This window comes from Diospyros lotus, chromosome 1 (genome assembly GCF_014633365.1).
Source record: "Diospyros lotus cultivar Yz01 chromosome 1, ASM1463336v1, whole genome shotgun sequence".
NCBI lineage: Eukaryota > Viridiplantae > Streptophyta > Magnoliopsida > Ericales > Ebenaceae > Diospyros > Diospyros lotus.
Window position 1 is genome coordinate 22,933,751 of NC_068338.1, and position 9,283 is coordinate 22,943,033.

Here is a 9,283-nt window from a genome sequence, read left to right on the forward strand (position 1 = left end):
CTCATCAAATTCACCATTCACATCCAAATTGAGATCAATGCATGCATTTTTCTTTGAATAGTCTTCAGAATCAATGTTTATATTAAATCCCTCATTTAAATTCAAACCCCTAGTTAAATTCAACCCAACATTTAAATCCAACCCATTTTTACAGTCACCAGAACTCAAGTTCCCCATGGCTGCAACATTATCTTCTGAAAACCCCTTTTGGGTTGGACCATCCTGCCTTAAAATAATCTCCTCACCACTCTCTGTCAAACAATTTTCACTAAAGAAATTAGCAAAATTTGTGTTACCTGAATCAGCAAGATGATGGCGCCATTTATTTGGCTTCTGACAAACCCTAGGCTCATTTGCGAATTCAAACTTAGAAGCACCAGCAGCAGATTGATCATTGATCGCAGCTTTTGCCCCTGTTCCCATCCCCAATCCCACTCTATGAAAAATCGAAGCAACCACAGATAGTTCCAGCTCCTCAAAATCTCCGTTTTCATACAAGATCTTGAAGAACCCAGTCGAAGGGTCATACGAATTCACGACTCCAGAGAGAACCCTGAGCCCTTGAAACCGCTTCTTCACCGTTTTCCCCACAAAGTCCATTCTCTTCTCCAATAATTAACTTTTGCTCTCTTTCGAGAAGGATTTGCTTAGAACCACAAAAGAATTTGAGATGCCTTGCGAGATCTATGTTCTAAAACTACGAGAAACGTCTCTCTCTTTGCTTCTCCCTCAACAAATACAATGGTCTTCAGGAGAGCAGTTTGAGAGGAAAAGGGAGAAAAAGGCAATTTGAGTATCACGAGGAACATCTCTCTTTGCTTCTCTCTCAATAAATACAATGGTCTTAAGGAGGGCAGTTTTGAGAGGAAAAGGGAGAAAAAGGTAATTGAGTAACTCTCTCTCTCTCTAGTCAACAATTCAATTTTTAATTGCACAAAGAGAGAATAGAGAGAAAGGTTTGCATAAGGTGAGGCAAAATTGCCTAAGAAAATCAAATCTCCAAAATTGGAACAGAAATTGACAAAAGGAACCCACTACTTCTCTCTCCCACACAAAAAACCCCTTTTGAACAAATGGCTTAAGAAATGTGTAATCTTTTCAAAGATAAATTCTATCCTAAAAGAAATGTTATATAAAAAAAATACATGAAATAATAAAACTATCATATTATTTTATAGAAAAATTATATAGAATATTTTCAAAATATATAAGAAAATTTGAATACAATTCTCATTCAAATCTTTGAAATTATGATTATTCTTATAAATATATATTTGAATGTATAAGTAGTAATCATTTATGTCATTAAATAGATAAATATTGAATTTTAGGAATGAATGTATTTCAAATTTAGAGTCAAGGTGGGTAATGTGTGTTGGGCGAGAAATTAAAGCAATCCACTTGAGTCTTCTTCTCCTTTGACTTAGATGACCATTCCAAGTCTAAAAAGGAATGAACATTAAATATAAATTATTGAATTGTTAACCACAACTTAAGTTGTTAGATAGAAGATTAACTTTATTTTTTATATTATTATTTTTACTCTCAACATGCCTCATGTGCGGCCAAACTTCACTGTATAACTGGTCCAAACACATGCCACCATTTAAATATTGGCTCAGCGGCAAGGTTCGAAGTTAGGATTTTTGCGCACTCTAATATAATGTTGAATTATTAACCACCATTTCATTTAAAATCTTAAATTGTTAGATTGAGGGTTTAACTTTACCCTTTATATTATTATTTTTGCTCTCAAGATAAATGTTTTATGAGCTAAATATAATTAATTACTTTTAATTTTTCATATTTCATAAAGAGAAACATTCTCGAAATTCAATTTGGGCAATAAATAAGAAGGAAAAGGGTTGAGGTCAAACATATTTAAAATAATTAAATGAATAAATAATTATTTTCATATTTAGGAAATGATGAAAATAACAATCATAAATCCTAATCTCATTAGGTGAAGTTAATTATATAAATTCTAGGCTCCAACCATCTCGATTCATGGTTACATCATCTATAAGGTCATTATATTTTATGTCATGTTTAAACATTTTTTACCAAATTATTTTTGGTCTTCCTCTTCCTCTTTTAGTATAAACCTTTTCTATTTCATCTATCCAATGTACAAATAAAGGTGTTCACTATTTTAGGTAGATTTGAAAACCAACCCTAACTAAGGTGATTCAGTCTATTTGGTTTTGCTGACCAAAAGCAATCACCTTTTATAAAAATCACCTAAGTTTTTTGTCATACTTTGTACTAATATAAAAATCCCCTTGAATTTCTCCCTCTGTTTTTTAGGGTGGGGAAATTCATTCTAGCATGATGGTTTGTTAATTGTTTTCAAATGAGTTGCTCAATATAAGTTTCCCAATAATTTTGTTGCATGTACATTTTGTTGATTATACAACTATTGGAATGAAGACTAGACTCTATCATACCTAATTCTGATTGGGTTAGGTTGGTTCTATTTTACCTCATAACTAGGAGCGTTCTAGGTCTAAAATTATAAACCCGAGTATGATTGAGTTGGGATTAGCAGGTTCACAAGATAAGCCATTCATACCCTCCCTTCCCTAATATAAGCCTTTCAAACCCTCCCTTTTCTACAAAGGAATTGTAACAACCATATCATGTATTGTAGGTCTTGAGATCTGTCTTTGAATGAAACATCTCATAAAAGTCAACAATACCAAAGGAAAATGTAGACTTTGCGGTCATTTTATTGTGTCAATGATGATCTTTGCCAATATGGTTAACTATTCTAAACAAGTTAGTTATACATGAGAAAACCCCTCCTTCAACCCAAACACTTATAAAACAACCTAATTGAATGCACATCTCCTTCATTTTCTAAGCAATAAAAAAAAAAAAAGCACATGTTTTAAAAACACACAATAACAAATTGTCCAAAGAGCCAAATGAGGACTCTATCATATCAATATTGCCAACTCTCTCACTATTAAAAAAGGACGAGGACACCATAAAGAGCTCGTCACCTATTTGTCTAGAGATGACACTTCAATCTCCTTACATGCAATTATCAAGATAAGTCACCTAGATACCCTTAAGGCCTTGTGACAATCTTTTCATACCCAATTTGCATTTGAAAGTTTTCAAAACATAGACTAGCATATGCAATAACTCATTATATTACCTCAACCCACCATCTATCCTTGGTTCAACCATTTCAAATGATTTAATTTGTTCCAAGAAAAGGCATATCTTCCATCTCTCAAGCCATGACCCTCCACAAATTATATATACAAAAAGGATGTCCCTTGTGCATGAGGCTCCCCGCTTTGCAAGGGTCATAGTTGTATGTAGATTTCCCCTTACCTTTTCGTAATCAGGATATTTCCACAACTCCAACCTATAACACCCAAATTTTGAGTGAAAAAGAAAAAGAAATAAATAGGAGGGAAATTTGAGATGGCAAAAACTGGGAATGATAATCAATAAAATGAAGTTATGGAAATTGGAGATTTAGATGAGATAGGCTGGATTAAGATTGAGCTCAAAATGTGATTGAGACAGCTGGAAATTGGAGATTTAGATGAGATAGGATAGACTAAGTTTTGAACCTAGGAGAGGGTGTAGCCGGTGAATAGGAGAAGGTTATGGTTAAGGGCTGCCTTCATGAAATGTGTGGATAATATTATGATTGTGTGATTGCATTTCCATAACATGCCTTACTAAGAATTCCATCGCCATGCATTGCATTTTAACATTCTAGACCATGCAAGGGATGGGGAGATCAATCAACCAGGGGTTAAAGGATAAGAAAAGATATGCAAGATATTATGCATGTGCTTTTGATATAATATTTTGTAGAACTTAAAACCTGTTGTACTTGATTGAATATGTGATATTAAATGCTATGTTTTGGAATCATGCTTGGAATTGTACTACTCTATAGGCTCAGTTAGATAACAAAATTATAAACAAATAAAATAAGGGTCACTTCTAAGGAGGAGGTTGCAATAAGAGTAAGTCCTACTCAAGGACACAAGGACTTTTCATGTCATCACAACCCAAGGATGTACCTTGGCTTTGTGACCTAGGTTGATCTATAGGGCGTCATAGGTCACAACCACAATGATGCACTCAAAGATAAGTCAAATAATAGGCACACCTTGTAATGGAGATGGGGCATTGCAACACCACAATATTGTATGATGAAGTGGAAGAGCTCCAAAGTCGGCATATTTGGTAAGCTTATCCACCACAACCAAAACCGTGCAATAGCCTTGCAATTTTGGAAGCCCAACCATGAAATCCATAGATGGGCCTTCAAAAAGCTCAAGAATTGGGTAATCATCGTAGGAGACCCCAGGTTTGGTGGTGGGGTACTTGATTTGCTGATATACATGTCACTCTTGAACATATCGTTGCATATCTTTCCTTAGTTGTAACCAGCAAAAACTTGCAGAAATTCACATATAAGTTTTATGCCTTCTCTCCCAATGGAACGTCATGGAACTCTTGTATGATATGGGATGTTAAGGGAATCTATAGCCACTATTACCTTACCTCTATAGCACAAGATTTCATTATTGTTAGTGTACTCATTGGTAGATAACTTTTTGACCACCAAAAGTTTATGAAGGTTAACAAGTTCAAGATGACTAATATTCTCATATTTTAAAAGCTCTAATAAACCACTTGTTAGTCAAGATAATGCCAGCACCAACACACTTGAGGTGAGTGTCACGGTCTGGTCGTGATAGAGTCGTCCTCCTAATTTCGATGTGAATTAGGAAGATGCAAGAACAGAACAAGAGAAGAGAAGAGAGAATTGAGAGAGAGAGAGATTAGAAGTAGGAAGAAATTCAGAATTCTATTCCACGATAATTCTCCCAAGAGAGCCTTGGAGAGAATATACACTCGACAGTGGAAGCGTAGGCCCGCTACAACAGATCCTATTCCCTCTTTCTATTGCAACCAACCTTTTTGTCATTTTCCAGCCATTACACATGGGCCCTATAGGCTAAACAAATTCTTAACAGAAAATGACAGCAAGAGAAACTAACAAATTACAGCAGTAAAGAAATAACAAAAGTTACAGCCATGAAGAAGTTAAAATTTGGGTAAGCTGGGTTCTTCTCGTGACAATTCTCCCCCCTTAACAGATTTATTGTCCTCAAGAAATCCTGAGAAGGCTGGCAAATCTCAGAAACTATTTGAGTAAATCAGGCAAGTACTCCCAGGAGTTGCTCTCTATTGATCCTTCCTTCCATTTTTCTAACACTTGAATGAGTGGGGCTCCCTGACTGTAAATTACCCTCTTGTCTAGTATAGCATTCGGGTTTTCTACCCTATTCCCTTCCTTAGGAAGTGTGGGCAATGCTGGATTCACCAATTTAGTACCCACTGCCCTCTTCAAGAGAGAGATGCGAAAAACTGGGTGAATTTGGGACTCTTTAGGAAGTTGCAACCGGTAGGCCACCTTCCCCACCTTAGCCAATATAGTAAAGGGCCCATAATACTGGGGACTGAGCTTAGATACCTGCCCTCATGTGATTGATTTCAGATGGGAGTGTTTCAGCCTTAGATACACCTTCTTCCCCACCGTAAACTCTCTATCACTCCTTCTTCGATCAGCCACCTGCTTCATTCGATTCTAAGCGGATGCCAATTCCTGTTTCAGCTGTCGTAATACTCCTCTCCTCTGTTGTAAATACTCCTCAATCGAGGTATGATCTCTTATAGCAAGTAGGAGGGGTGGTTTATACCCAAAGAGAGCCTCGAACAGTGACATTTTTAGGGAGGAGTGGTGGTTAGAGTTATACCACCACTGAGCTAAAGACAGCCACCTATGCCAGCCCTTAGGTTGTAGGATACGCACACACCTCAAATATGTTTCCAAACTATGATTCACCCTCTCAGTTTGCCCATCCGATTGAGGATGATAAGCTATTGACATATTCAGTTTAATTCCCAGTGCCTTCATGAGTTCCTGCCACAAGAGGCTTGTGAAAATCTTATCACGATCTAAAATTATCGTCTTAGGAACCCCATGTAATGCCACCACCTGATCCAAGAAAACCCTGGCCACCTCTTTGGTTGTATAGGGATGGGCAAGCCCTATAAATTGGGCAAACTTGGTTAATCGGTAACTATTACCAAAATAATGTCCTTTCCTTCTGACTTTGGCAAACCTTCAATAAAATCCATTGATACACTAGACCAAGCCTGTTCGGGTATTAGTAGAGGTTGCAATAGTCCCAGGTAAGCTACATTTTCATACTTGCATCTCTTGCGAGTGTCACAAGCTAGCACAAACTCTTTTACTTTTGTCTTTAGCCTTAGCTAATGGAATAGTTGTTTCACCCATCGATGTGTGTTTTGAATCCCAGAATGTCCCCCTATTGGAGATTCATGCAGGGCTTGCAAAATCTTTCTCTTGAGGCTAGCACTATTACCAATCACAACCTTGCCTTCATACCTCAGTAATCCATCCACTAATGTGTACCTCTCCAATTCCTCGGGCCCCACAACCAATCTTTCCAACACCTCCTTCACCTTTTCATCCCCCTCATAGCTGTGTATTACCTCCAGGCACCAATCTGGGATTACAACAGTCATAGCTGCATTACTTCCTTACTTCCTTCTTCGTGACACCTCGACAGTGCATCCGCTACCTTATTTTCTTTACCCTTCTTATACTAGATTGAGTAATCCATACCCATTAACTTGGCCATCCCTTTCTTTTGCAACCAAGTTTGAAGTTTTTGTTGCAGTAGAGACTTCAAACTTTCGTGATCGGTCTTGATCACAAACTTGCCTCCTACTAGGTAATGCCTCCATCTGTCCATTGCCATTAATACCACTATGAATTCCTTCTCATATATGCTGAGCCCTTGATGTTTAGGGCTTAAGACCTGGCTTAGGAATGCCAACGGTCTTCCTTCTTGTACCAATACTGCCCCAATACCAGTCCCACTTGCATCTGTTTCCAGCACAAAGGATTTCGTGAAATCTGGCAGTCCCAATACTGACACCTTGCTCATGGCTTTTTCAACCTCTCAAAAGCCTCTTCAACTGCAATATCCTAGCTGAACCCCCCCTTCTTCAGCAAATTGGTTAAAGATTTGCTAATGGTTCCATAGTTCTGTACAAACCGATGGTAGTATCCGGTTAATCCTAGGAATCCCCTTAGGGACCTCACAGAGGCCGGCCTTGGCCAAGTTACCATTGCTTCTACCTTCTTTGGGTCGGTGCTAACTCCTTCCTTTGATATAATATGCCCTAAATACTCTACCTATCCATGACCAAATGCACACTTAGATTTCTTAATAAAGAGTTGGATACATCTAAGGATATCAAGGGTGGTTCTAAGATGAATCAAGTGTTGATCAAAGGTAGGTGTGAAAGCATATTGTATTAGCAACAGTTAGTGTATTAGCAACAATACTCTTTTCTATTTGGTTTATTTTACTCTGTTGTATTGATTTATATTAATTCATTAAGCCATGTAAGTTGTTAAGTCAATGTAAGAGGCTTGTTGTCATATATATATACAACAATGTGCTCCATTTCAGTTAGTTTTTCAGTTTGAATGAAATACAAAGTTAGTTCCTCCTTCAAATTCTCTCTTTGCTCTGTTTGTAATTTTCCCTAGGGTTTTCCTAAGAACTTTTCATGGCATCAGAGCCTTAAACGAAAGTCATGGCATCTAATCCTTCGCACAGTACCTCTTATTCTCTTCCTCCTCCTCGATCATCCTCCTCGCTTTCTACTGCTTCGCAATTTGATTTTGGTGCAATTGCGAAGGCTCTGAATTTCATTTTGATTAAACTCGATTCAGGAAATTATATTTTCTGGAAAGCTAAAGTGTTGGCTACCATTCAAGCATTTGATCTAGTACCGTTATTACACAAATCGACTCCTCCTAAGTATGTAGTTGATCCAGAAAGTAGTAATGTTGAGGCTACGAGATTGAACGAGGATTATATGAATTGGTTGAGATCTGATCAACTTCTCATTGGCAAGTTGTTTTCAACTATTGAATGAGAAGTTTTAGCTCAGGTAATTCAGTGCAAATCTGCTACATAGGTATGGTCTACACTAGAAAATTTATATTCTAGACAGACAATTGCAAAATCTTTTCAATTAAAGCAGCAGTTATGTTCCATCAAGAAATCTGATCTCTCCATTAATGACTACATATTAAAGATCAAGACGATAGGTCATTCTTAAACAGCTATAGGAGAACCTTTACAAGATAAAGAACTGTTGTTGGCGATTTTAAACGGCTTGGATCATGACTATGAAACTGTAGTTGGTCTTATAACCTATCAAATGGATGAGATAGACTTAGAGAAGGTTCTAATGCATGAGCAGAGATTAGCTTCACAAAATTTGCCATTGTCATCTGTTGTTTTTGATTCATCTATGTCTTCAATGTCTGTAAATGTGGCTTCCTATTCATCTCAAGGAGGAAATGGATCTATAAATAATTCTAGAGGAGGTTATAACACTCTAGAGGAGGAAATTATGGTGCTAGAGGAGGTCGAGGTAGATCATCTGGTTGGAAAAAGAATATATTGTCAACTTTGTGGAAAATCGGGGCATTTTGTTGATAGATGCTATCACAGATTTGATAAAAAAATTTAGAGGAACTCTAGTCAGTCTTTTGAAAGAGGTGGTTCAACTGGTCCTCGTGCCTATCTAGCCTCTCATCGTGACTCTCACGAAGCCTACATGACTGAAATAGGATCTACTCATGGCATTCCTTATGGAACCATTTCTCAGCCACCAAAAACTTATCAATCTCCACCTGTTCACTCTGATTCTTCCTGGTTTGTGGATTCAAGTGCCACAAATCACATTACTTCAAATCTCAACAACCTGTCTCTTCATTCTCCTTATCATGGTGGTGACAAAGTGACTGTTGGTAATGGTAAGTCTTTACCTATCTCAAGTGTTGGTGTCACTCAGTTTTCTTCACTTGTTTCATTACCTAATGTTCTTCATGTTCCTCACATTAAAAAGAACTTGATTAGTGTATCTTAGTTAACTCGTGATAACAATGTCATAATTGAGTTTGATTCAAATTCTTGTGTGGTCAAGGACAAGGACTTCGAACTGGTGCTACTCCACGATCACCTTAAGGATGGACTATACTAGTTGGATTCAGCATTTGTTCTTGCTACAACCAGGAACTCCGTTCATCCTATTGAGTCTGTTGTTTCCATTCAGCCTAATACTTCCTTGAATACATGTAATAAACAATTTAGAAATGCATGTAATCAATCACACTCATTTTGTCATG